General features: G+C 25.2%; 1 long non-coding RNA gene across 3 annotated transcripts; it reads right to left on the reverse strand.

The window, feature by feature from the left end:
- Window positions 1-10,622: 10,622 nt before the first annotated feature.
- Window positions 10,623-12,935, reverse strand: LOC124957415. 3 transcript variants are annotated; one of them, XR_007103530.1, is made up of 5 exons: window positions 12,704-12,933; window positions 12,371-12,574; window positions 12,034-12,118; window positions 11,180-11,359; window positions 10,623-11,088 (listed from the first exon to the last, which is right to left on the reverse strand). It is a non-coding gene; the product is annotated as an uncharacterized LOC124957415 (long non-coding RNA). The 3 variants fall into 3 exon arrangements; XR_007103531.1 differs by having other exon boundaries at window positions 12,014-12,118; XR_007103529.1 differs by having other exon boundaries at window positions 11,180-12,118; window positions 12,704-12,935.

Below are 12,935 nucleotides of genomic sequence, written 5' to 3' on the forward strand. Positions count from 1 at the left end.
TAAAGCATTAGGATTCAATATTATGGGGAATGTTTTTCGTCCACAGTAGGAAAAAAAAGATATATAAGTATATGTTTTTGCAAGTAATAAATAGCTTAATAAATGAAAAGAAAATTCGTTTGAAATATCTGTCCGATATTTCAGGAATCCATCAAAATTGTAGCTTTGTACAGAGATCTAGACGAAGGGATTCGTCATCTTAATAACTAGATCTTATTGATTTCGAGATTGTTTATGAATTCTACATAATTTGTTATTAACTACAATTTGAACGATCATACTTATGTGTGACACGAAAAAATCGAATCAATGAATAAATTAAATTTTTCTTTTATCAATAATTAAGATTAATATAATTAATCTTGTTAACAATCATATGATTATTAAATACAACACGATAAAAACGGAAGGCGAATAACTAGGAATATCACAAACCACTCAACAATATTTTTTACATTTGAGAGATATACTATTCTGCTACAATACAAATTTGTTTATGATTAACAGCCGTCTCGATTTATTACTACAGATATTTCTGTACGAAAGGTTGAAAAATAAACAATGACGGAAAAAAACCAATTTGTGATTAAGCGATTATCTTGAACGTCATGTCGATTAATTATAATCATTTTTTTATTGTTTCGAGTATAAGTGTTATTTGAATAAATTAAATTATTACATATCTATTTTTATGTAAAATATAATACATATTTCATTAGAAATAGATATAGAGGAATAAAACGAATCAAATTCAGAAACGACTTTAATCTGCCTTCTAATACCTATTCTTTTACGTACAATTTATTTTACGAATAATTTTAACTTTAATGAAGATAGTTTTGAATATCATATCTCTTATTAAAATAGGGATCAGAGCAACGGAGGTCCCTTAAAAGTCTTTTTACCAGTCGTATTTAACATAAAGTATTTTCCATTACCTATTATTTTTAGAAGATTCATATTTATATAACGACCATAAATACATATATTTATAATAAAATTTATAAATATTTATAAATAATATTAATCTATTAATAAATATATTTTATAATTTTAAATATATACATATATTAATTAACTATTTATACATTATATTTATGTTATTATTAAATTCTTATATATAAATATCTATTTCTTTTAAAAAATTTAATAAATATTTCTTTTTACATAATATTTCTTACTTTTAATTACATCGAATATTAATTAATTTAGATTTTAAGATATTAATAATAATAAATTAATTTTAAATAAATATTAATTATTTATCAGTTATAATTCATAAAGTAACTGCCTATCTACATCATTAGATATAATAAGAATAATTATAAAAATTTATTTATATATATATACCGAGTTATTCCATAAAAATGGGACAAACTTTAACAAATGGTAATACATGATAAAATAACCATTTTTCGTTCATAGCTGACGAAATCACGAATTAAACATTATGGTTATAGGTCTTAAGGAAGCTGTTGCTCTGTGTTATTTAGTTAATTCAAATTTTTGTTTACTCTGTTGAAGAAAAAAAATACGTATGCAAATTTAATCTAAGGAAGTGACTTTATACTTTTACGTAAATTCTTTTAACCCGAAATATACGACCTTTTTAATTACGATCACACATTACATTACAAACGCTCACAGATCAAACGATTTTCTCATTATTTATAATTTTACAATAGTATAGAAGCATAAATGTAAGAACTGTCATGATTACTTTTTATCCAATTGGAGTTAATAACGATCTTGCGGTTGCTCGATTATACGAAGAAAAATAACGTCATAACATTGTAAAATGCATAAATAATATTCGATCACAATATTTTTTTTTAAATTGTTTTTTCTAATAGAATCATTAATCAATCATCAATCACACTAATGTGAGGTGAATGGAAAAATTCGTTCTAAAAAATAGAAAAAAAGAACAATCAAAATGAATCGATGAAATTAATGAAATAAGAAGTTTAGAATATCTTCAGGTTTATGTTCATCTATACGTTTGCAGATCGATTTGAAAGAGCAGAAATGATGGGAGTTCTGATAAATGCGAATGAAAGAAATGGCTGTTGCGAAAAATGATTTGAACTTTGACATATCGACCAAATGTGCGCCAACTAACTTATTGTTAAAAATTAAAAGAATTCTTTCAAAGTCGCATCCCATACTCCTCACATAATAACACATTTATTAGCGGTGTTTGTCCGTGAGATACTTAGCTGTACATCTCATATAATTTTCCGAAGTTTATAACTAAATACTGAAAGTATTCAACTATTTTAAGGTGCATGAATATAACAAAAAGTATTGATTATATTGCTAATATCATGCTTATAATTATTTGACGTTTAAAAAAGGGCTGACATGGTCAAAATAAAAAGTTCTTATGCCAATTAAAGAAGAGTATTTATGAATATAAATAAATTGAAAGAAGTCGGAATTGCGTATCAATTAGCACACAATCGATTGATGTACCAATTCTCGAGACGATTTTTGCAGCAGCCATTTCTTATTTCTTCGTCGGCTTTTATCGGTACTACCATCATATCGATCTCTAAACGTATAAAAAGTAATTAATAGAATGAAATAGAATATATTAAATACAAAAGATATTATCGAAAAATATCTTTAATGTGATTTTCATTGCTATACTATATTAATCATTTATCATGATCGTTCAACCTATTTCACTAATAACACCGCCCCCCTTTGGTCCGCCATGATCAAAAACTCACGAAGAAAATTTCAGATAGAGCCGCCTCCGATTTTGATGAGCTTTCACACCGTGAAATTGGACGGAAAATTAGCAGACACGTATTTTTTCATAGGTGTAAACACTTGACGATTTTCGAAAAAATTGGTCATTTTGTCGAAGAAAAAATTAATTGAAGAACTTGCTCATGCTGCTTCAAAATATCTTAGTTCGTAGTGCAGTGGTTAAAGCATTAGTGTACCATTTTTCAAATCCATCAACGATTTTTTTTCTTTTTCTTCATACTTGTTATTATGAATATTATAAATAAACGATAGACATATTTTTTTATTACACAGTAAAGCTTTTTCCATTTTTTATGTATAATTTTTTTTTATCATCATTTGAGAATAAAACTTGAGAGAAAAAATATTTTTTGCATGCATACAACATGCACAAAATGTAATTAACAATCGCGTTATTATTTCGAATTTGATGAAGAAACATACAAATTAATAAATACATTAATTAGTTTTTATAATATCTTACAATGTTTCCTTTTATCTTGGATTCGTCTGCAAATTCAATTGCAAAGAGGAAGATTATTTAAATAAATTAAAAATTTACTTAGATAAACAATCGGATGTCTTTGATTTATTCCATGAAAGAAAAAGAATAAATGAATAAATAAATAAATAAATAAAATAATGATGGATGATGAGGAAAGATAAAAGCTTGCATGATCTATTTAATTGATAATGAGTGCACGAATTTTGTAATATTGAGTAAGATCGATTAAATTGATCTACTTAGAATTTGAAAAAAAAATTTTTTGCTTTTTTCTGCATTTGATTCTATTTCAAATTCGAATCTACAGTTGACATTTGTATTCTGTCTAATTGCACTTGTACCATTTTAATAAGCGTTTAATAATAATTTGTAATTATAATAAACATTATTATTATTATAACAAGATATATTTATTTATATAAGAGTATAATATATAAGACTACATATTATTTACATATTTTATTATTATATTTATTAATTATAGTAAGACATATTGTACTAATATATATTTGACAAGAGACAATTATAAATTGACAAATAAAAAAAAAATATATATATATATATATATATATATTATTTTCTTTTTTGATTCTATTATCTACATACATATTACTTCTTAACATACATATTACATCAAGAAAAACGACTTTTTGTAACTTTATATACATTCCAGGTTTGCTAAACCAATAATTTCTTTATCAATTTTAGATAACTAATAAATACGGAATATATCAAATACTATATACTAGTAAATGGAAATAAAGAATATCAAATTTTAATGAGTATGACATAATAATCGATGAAAAGTAAACAACTAACTTATTCTACGATGAGTTCATTTCTTGGATAAAAAATTTTTTTTTTTTATTCGAACGTATCAAAAAATAAATCCACCTGATACCTGATATAGTCGATCTGTTTATAATCTTTTTCTACAATGGTTATATTTTGTCCGTTTGTTTTTAACAATACTTCTATCATTTCTACATCCTGAAATTGTAAACATAAACGGACACGTAAAGATCTTCTCTATTTCTCTATCATATTCATTCATTTTGATCGTTTCTTTTTCTTCTCTTTCATACGGGTTTTTTTTTATAATCCGCTCTTAGATTTAACTTCATCATTGTATTAACTCAACAACGGAATGGTCTCTAATGCGATGAAGTTCAAATTTCTTTTAAAGATCTTTCCAATTAATTCGAGAGAACAAAATAAGGAGGTAAAAATAAAAACATATACAGAATGTCCTATACTGTAAGTTTTCTAAATTTTTTTCGATAAACACAAACCAACTACTAATATTAATCACTCATATTAAGGTAAGATTAAAATTTTCCTTAATAAGTATTCATTACCCATAATATTACCCGTTCATTAACACTTAGCAATAGACCTAAGTAATTCAGAAAGCTTTTAGTTAAGATAATTTTCTAACGTATTAGTTTAGGACATAAGTATGTTAATATTTTTATGTAGAGCATAAGAAATTACATCAATTGTTCCAGTCAAAAATAAAAGTTTCCATTAAAATAAAAAATGCAGTTGGATTTTTCTGATCCACATAATTACATAAAATTATTTGCATATTATGCACCATTTAATACCATTTAACTACATTTAATATCAATTAATTTCTAATATTTTTTTTTTATTTTCAATCGTTTAAATTGTATAAAAGATTAATCCCTTCCAACTGTGTGGGTCACCCTGTATACTATATATATGGTATCGAAAATTTTAATTACTGCTTTGTGCGTGAAATGTTAATGAGCTAGCTATGTATAAATATCTCGTATCGGTCTATTTATGAATTTCCTGAGGCTATGTTCCACTTGAAAGGAGTGTGCGCGTGTGTGTGTGCACGTGTGCGGGCACTTTGTTCTGTCGCATTATCGGTTCAGTTTTTTACTTCACACGCTCTAATGGAATGAAAAACATAACGTAATTATCTAAATATAGACACCGATATAATGAATTCATAGAAGTATAAACAGTATATTGCTTAATGTATTTTTAATACATTCTTTTCGTACATATGTATGTCAAGCGATATTGATTTAACATTAAATAATCTCGGGTTACCTTCCTCACGATGCGTGTGATTTCAGCATAAGTATGGACGTTATATAAAGTATAACCATGTCTCTCATATGGGTGTATAAACTTTTCTAAGTTATATATTTTTCACATCTATAATAATCGGATAATAATCGGACTCATATCCGATTATAGTAATTAGTGTTAGTAAGTTATGAATTCACGCTTTTTAATTCTGTTATTTCTTCTACTTGTCATTGTTCTTATTATTATATTATTATTATATTAATAATAGTAGTAATAGTAATAATATAAATTGGATATTACTATACGAGAAACAATAACAAAAATATTACTGATCTTAACTCATAGATAATATGGAAATGAACTCGTTTTTTGATTTATATAAAAATATATATATTCACTAATTATTATTTTTGATAAAATGATTGATAAATTTAAATATATACTTTATATACCTCTGTTATTAAATAAATTGTATCATTGTTGTGTCGTATGTAAAACTAATCATCGAGAAACGCACATCAACCCTAAGAGATTAAATATTAACATCTTACTAAACTATCAAATAAGGAGAAAAAAGAATAAATTAGTCAATTACATTTGCTTAAATCTATGCTATAAAAAAATAACTGATGAAATATCGTTCAGTTTCTAGACGATTCTAAACGCTTGCCAATGTGCTTATAAAATTGATGTCTCATATTGCTTATAAAATTTAAAGCTCTAAAATATAAAGTACAAAAGAAAGTATAAATTTTTTCTAAAATTTAACAATATCTTAAAAACTGAAATTCATTTGAATGAACGCCTGAACACCTATTTCATTATTTTTGTCATAAAATCATCTATCGAAAGCACCATTAAAATATCCGAATGAGTTACAGTAATTTTTTCGTGAAACTCATTTCTTTGCGTTTGAAAATCGAAGCATCAATTTACGCACACGAACAAGTAGGTAATCATCTACTTTGAAATTGGTAGTACAAGTTTCTTCTCTTTTGCTGAAAATTTTGAGAAGTGCCACTGTATGAAACTTTTTCTCGTCGAAAGCAAATATTTACTTTAAACGTTAAAAACAATATTTATGCCAAATATTTTTAAACAATTTTGATGAGCAATGCCTCATTTTAAATATGAAAGTTTAAGCAAGGATTTTGCTATTTCGAATTTTTGAAAAAGCTTTACTCTAAAAGCATAAATTATTTTCTAAAGAATATATTTATTTTTTATAGGATGATTAAAAAAAAAAAAAGAACTAACAAATTACTTGCTTGTAAATTCCCTATGATTTTCATAATTGTAAATCGATTAAAATAATGAAATTGTGCGTGTAGAGGGGACATGCGTGCGTGTAGAGAGGACGGTATGATACACTATCATGTTCTATCGCATAGGGAAAGAGGTCAGTGTTATCTAATTTATTTACCCGTCTACCTAATTTTTCTACTTATTATTAGTATAGACGCAAGCTTCATACGAGCAACATATTTCTGTCGTGAGAACAAAAAGAAAGATGTTCGACTTGAATCTTGATACTTTATCGTTTGAGTTTTAATTCAGAGATTTTTAATTCAGTGAAATCGAAAATACATCTAAAAGTGAATAGAATTTGTATAAGCATTAAAAAAAAAAAAATCATAACAATACAACGTGATATGAAAATTTAGTGATACACTTCTATAAAAATTCAAATAAATAAGTCAAGTAAATAATTAAAATTTTAAAGTTATATAAGAAAATTTATGATTTACGTGGAATTACGATGAAAAATCAATCCAGGCGTTTGATTTAATAAGATTATATTTATAATAATTATTTGATTATTAGATATTTGAATAATCTAATTTGATTATAATTTAATAAAATCAAATAAAATAAGCTGCTATTATGTATCGTTAATGTCTAATAATAAAAATAAAATTTGTAGAATGTTAAATCGGCATTTAGGGCCATGCCAGGTAATTGGGAAAGGCGGAGAACATTTTCTTTACTTTTTGACATATTAATATATTTTAATATTATATAACGATTTCATTAATTTAATAATACATTTTTTTTTAATTTATTAACATACAAACAAATACGACGAATATTTCGATCTTTTCTTTGGGTCACCATCAACGAAAAATATAATAAAAAATTGAACTATAATTAAATACAACGTGCGCTATGGTTTACAAACCCTTGTAACGTTCCATATATGTATAAGAGATATAAAATAATCAACACGTGGCGTTGAGGAGGTTCACAATACAATCTGGAGGAATTCTTTTCTCGAACAATTCGGATATTTGTTTTGTTTTGACTTGATATTTCGTTATTTATTAAATAATTTGTTACCTTTAGAAAATTTATCCCTATTTCTATGTATTTTGAAGTAGTAGACGTTTTTGTAAATCTTATTATTGAGGGCAGCTAAAATTATGAATCTTAGGTAGATACGCAAAAAAAATTTTAAACGGATTCTTAATCTGTAAGAATGTCACTATTAAAATCACTAAAATAAAAAATCTACGATATTAAAATTCAGAAAAATCAAACGCTCCATAGAAGATTCAATATCGATTTTAATAGAATTTTTCTAACTAAGTTTGCTAACATTTGAATTAAAAATTTACAAAAAGAAAGAAAACTGAGTTTAGTCATTGCAAAAGAGAGTTTTTTTCAATCATACATTACATATGCGATACAACTTTTTTTTTCCTTTTTTTATTTCCTTATCTTGATGTAAATATATTATTCTAGCTTGTTATTTTTATAAATGTGATTTTATAATTGATGTATTTTTATTATTTCAATTATTCAATATTATTTCTTATGAATTTATATTTTTTTATGAATGAATTGCAATACTATGAAACGATTAGACTCAAGTTTATGTTAATTATGTTTAAAAACACAAATAATATATTGTTTCAGACGATCAATTGTTAAGCTTTTTTAATATGTAACACTAAAATGTTACAACTGCGTGTGCGATAATTTTACAAACCGTTTAGTATTAATGTAAAAAGATTATTGCCATTCGACAACATTAATAATTCTTTAGTAAATTCTTAGAGTGTTATTTACAATTAATAGAATATTCAGCAATTTCCTGATTTTTATAAAGATTCCATTCGTCAAGTTCAATATAATCACGTAGGTTTGAAAATAATAAAATCCGAAATATTTATTGTTTTTTAAATATAAGTTATGATTCCTATATTGTAATAATATTAATACAAATAATATTGAGATTTTTTCTACATAAACCCAGTACAAATATTAGACATTGCCCCTGAAAGTAGGCTTCTCCCTGTGTTAATTTGATATTAGTATTATATACTCTATTATAATAAGTTGAAAGTATATAATAAAAGATGAAATGATAAATTATTAAATTTAAAAAATTTGGAGGTGTTCTTTTTTGTTTGGGAATCGGTACAGTAATTGATAATCCACAATAAGTTGAATTTAACAAAATTTTAATTTATATATGCTATTTTTGATATTTGATTAATATTACATTAAATTAAATTTTTTTTTATAAAACTAAATCAAGTCAATATATATAGTATTGTTAAGATTTTATATAAATTACATATATATCAATTAATTGGATTATAAAATTTCACTTTTATATGAAATCAAATTTGACGGTAAAATTAAATAAATTAATTAACTTAAATAAAAATTAAAATATGTGCAAATTATCTGTCATTCCTAATAAAATATTCTATCTAAGAAATTTTAAATAATTTCTATTGCAGGTAGATATTACAAAATGTTTTCTAATTCAACATCGAGCTAACAATCATTAAGTTAATTTATTAAATTAATTAAACAGTTTTTATTTAATGCATTTAAGAATCCATTTATAAAAATAAAAAAACACGAAAAGGAGAAAGAAATAATTGCAAAAGAAGAAGTTTCCTCGCTGAAAGCCCTGTTCAGTTAGATACGAAGATCCATCCACACAAGATGGATAGAAATTCGCGTCTCGAACACATCGAAAACTTTGCTTTGACCAATACACTCTCGCCCAATCTCGAAGAAAGATCAGCCAAAGGCTTCCTATCCTATAATCGAGAAAGACGGCGAAGAAAGGCTTATAACAAGCTAAGTTACGGCACTCTCTGCCGAAGGTCCAGGGACTTTCCTCAGAGCAAGTTGAGAGTTACTGACGAACTCCGCTAGTGGCTCCGAAGTGACGCACGAAGAAACTTCATTACTATTAGTCTTGGAAGTTTATTATATACGAATAGTGGACCATCTGAGCACTTGTGAGAAACATAACAGTGACTCTCAATTCCTACCTAACTTTGCATTTTATTCGAACAACTATAAAATATAAATTTTAATCTAATACAGAATGATTTATAATTTTAATATATTTCATTACTTATGATTGACTTTATAATTTATATATATTTTGTAAAATTTAACATAACTATTTACAAATGACAAAACCGCTATTTTTTCTATATTCAGACACAAAATTAGAAATTTTTCAAAGAACTTAATCAGCATGTGTACGAGAAAATAAAGTAATATATTAATCATTGAGATACTTTTGAAATGACTTATACCGAAATATATATGCAGAGAAAAAATACAATTCGAATGTAATTAGTATGAAATACTATAAAATAAAAGAAATTACCTGTAGGTTTGAAATAAAAAATTATTTACGCTTATTTTCTGACAATCCAAACATTCTCATAGTTTATTTCTCTTCCTTCATATTTGTAAGAAATAGTGTAGATCAATCGTTAGCAATTAATATAATTTAAAGAGTAAAAATAGATTAAATATAACACAAATATGTATATATTAATAGATTTACAGGGTTATAAACCGATTGGAAAAATTCATTTCAGACATTCTCTAATTAAGATCGTTGATTATTGAATTAAAACTGACTGCCCTTTCTTTCTTCTTCTTCTTCAGCGATAAAACACTGTTCCTTTACAAGAAGCAATTGCACAGTGGAAACACAGAGGCAAAGTGTGAGATATATCAAGATCCAACAATATCACATCAGTACCATGAATTTATGGTAATTTGGAAAAGCGTGTCAGCAGAGGTGCAGGTACATATAACTAAAGATGTTTACTAAGTCTACAACAGAAATATTATCATATAAAATTGTACTTAATAGTTTTAAGTATATTAATTTTCTAAAGTCTTTTAATGAGTCTGATATTAGTGCTGTTAATACCGACAGTACTATACCATTAAATTTAAAAGATATGATATATGCATATAATATGTTTTATTATTTTGGATGAGGTGATAAACGAAAATATGTTTCTCTGTGAACAAAGGAATAAATCTTTATTTGTTAATTAACAATTATTTGCTATTTACAGTCTTATCTGTGATCAAAGAAACGACAATTTACATTTATTATTTACACTACGTAAATTTTATTTAATATATTATCTTTATAAAATTTCTCTGTAATCTCTCGTACATAGGTCCTACTTTCTAATGCCTGTTTTTCTTCAAAATCATAACAGCTCGACTTGTAAATAACAAAAGTCAATCGAAGAACGAGACATGAGAAGCATGGCAAATCTTACTTAAGAAAGTATACTTTCTTTACATGGATATATACATAAAACGCATAATTAGAGAATTTCAAAGTCGATCTTTCTTTTGACATTCTCTTTCTTATAGACATTTCAATACTCACGTTTTTCTTCTTGTTTACTTTCTTCCTTTGTTGCATAATTTTAGATTTCTTCTTTTACTGCTAATTTCAATTTTCCCACAAACTACAATTATAAATTTATTAAATGTATAAGGAAATATAAATGTTGGTATTCGTATTAAAAATAAAAAGAAACATATATATGGATGACATACTTTGTAGTAGAACTAATTACGATACTTTACATGGAACTTATATATCTCTTGTTGCAGTTTTGTTGTCTTTCGCTATAGAATTTCGTATTTTCTTCCTTACGCATATATTTCTTTGTCACAGAAGTTATCTCCTTTGTCAATTTATCCAAAAGTAGATGATTCTATAATCTTGGACGTTTCCTGTATCAAAAGAGACTTTACATTAAAAAGTATTTCAGTTAATTTTCCCATTTATATAGCACCCATTATATCAGTGGCTCATTTAAATATTGTATTTCTCTGAACATAATAAATTTGTATACTTAGAATAGAGATTCTAATTAATATTAAATGGAATAATACCATTGATAACAAATTAAGTGCCTTAATTATTTATATAGCTATAGTTTTTCTTAATCATTTCATTAGTCAAGTAAGAGATAAAGTATTACTCTTTTTATATAATTAATAATCGTTATCTGAGTAAACAATATGACTTTTAACTTATTTCGAGATCTATACGATGAAAATTAAATTTTTGACAAATATATTTAGTAATTTTATGAATTTTATGAATGAAAATCTATTTGTAATCGCTCGATTACAATCCAAGCTAAAATCTTGAAAGTATCAATCAGATTAGCATAACCATAGTTCTCTAATGTTGCATATCTATCGAATTATAGTTTGGTCTATATTATGAAAATTCAATATGTCTTCGTAGGTCAAACAAATGTGCATTTGTCGTTGTATCTTTATCTTCTAAATATATACAATATTTTCATTATTTAATTTCATGACATTCCATTCTTTCTTCTTTGTCTTGGTCAACTAAAGTATTATTTTCATCATCACGTTTTCATTATCGTCATTACCATCTTCGTTTTCTTTTTCATTGTTTTTAGAGATAAGCTTCTTTTCATTTGTAGATAATTCCGAGTTTTCCTGGATAATTTGTTGCTGAAATTGAATATTTCTTTTTAATTGGTATAAATAAAATTTTACAGTGATATGAGTATTAGTTACATAAGAGTATACACTAGATTTTGATTTACGAATTCATTTTCTTATTGAAATAAGGTTATAATGTCTGCTTTAGAAAGAAATAAAATCGGTATAGTCTATCAAACCTTCAGACATTAACTTTTTAAAGCGAGTAAGTTAATGTTTATTACCTTGCAATTTCTTTTAAAAAGAAATTGTAATACTTACTCTCATTTAATTTTTAACTATATATATTTTAGGAACGTTCGATGATATGTTGTTCCTTATAGAGCAATTACGAAAGTATAATAATTTTTCTCATTTATATTTTAGAACTACAATAATCATATGTTAATTTCAGGAGATTCCATTTTTGTGTCGTTTCATGAAAATACATTTCCACTTCCTCGTCGTTTTCCTCATTTCAGCAAGCTACACAAAGAAAATTATTGTCTCATGTACTTTTTCAAAAGAACGATTTAAATTATAACAGTAAGGAATATTATTAAATAACATGTAACTTTGTCAAAAATTATTATATTATTAATAATATAATATAACCTGAAATGTATCTTTCCATTTATGACGTGTTGATCTGTTCTTCATTTTAATATATTTCAAAACTGTATCTAATGATTCTCATTTTAATAATATTTCACGTCACCATCAACTTTATTAATTAATTGATAATAATGGTTTTTTTTACAGCCAGAACTTATGTTGAACGTAAATCTTTGTCAAAAAATTTTGATTTTGGTTAGTAGAAGAGTGGAAGAAACAAAACAATAACTTA

Source organism: Vespa velutina, chromosome 25 (assembly GCF_912470025.1).
Source record: "Vespa velutina chromosome 25, iVesVel2.1, whole genome shotgun sequence".
Taxonomy (NCBI): domain Eukaryota; kingdom Metazoa; phylum Arthropoda; class Insecta; order Hymenoptera; family Vespidae; genus Vespa; species Vespa velutina.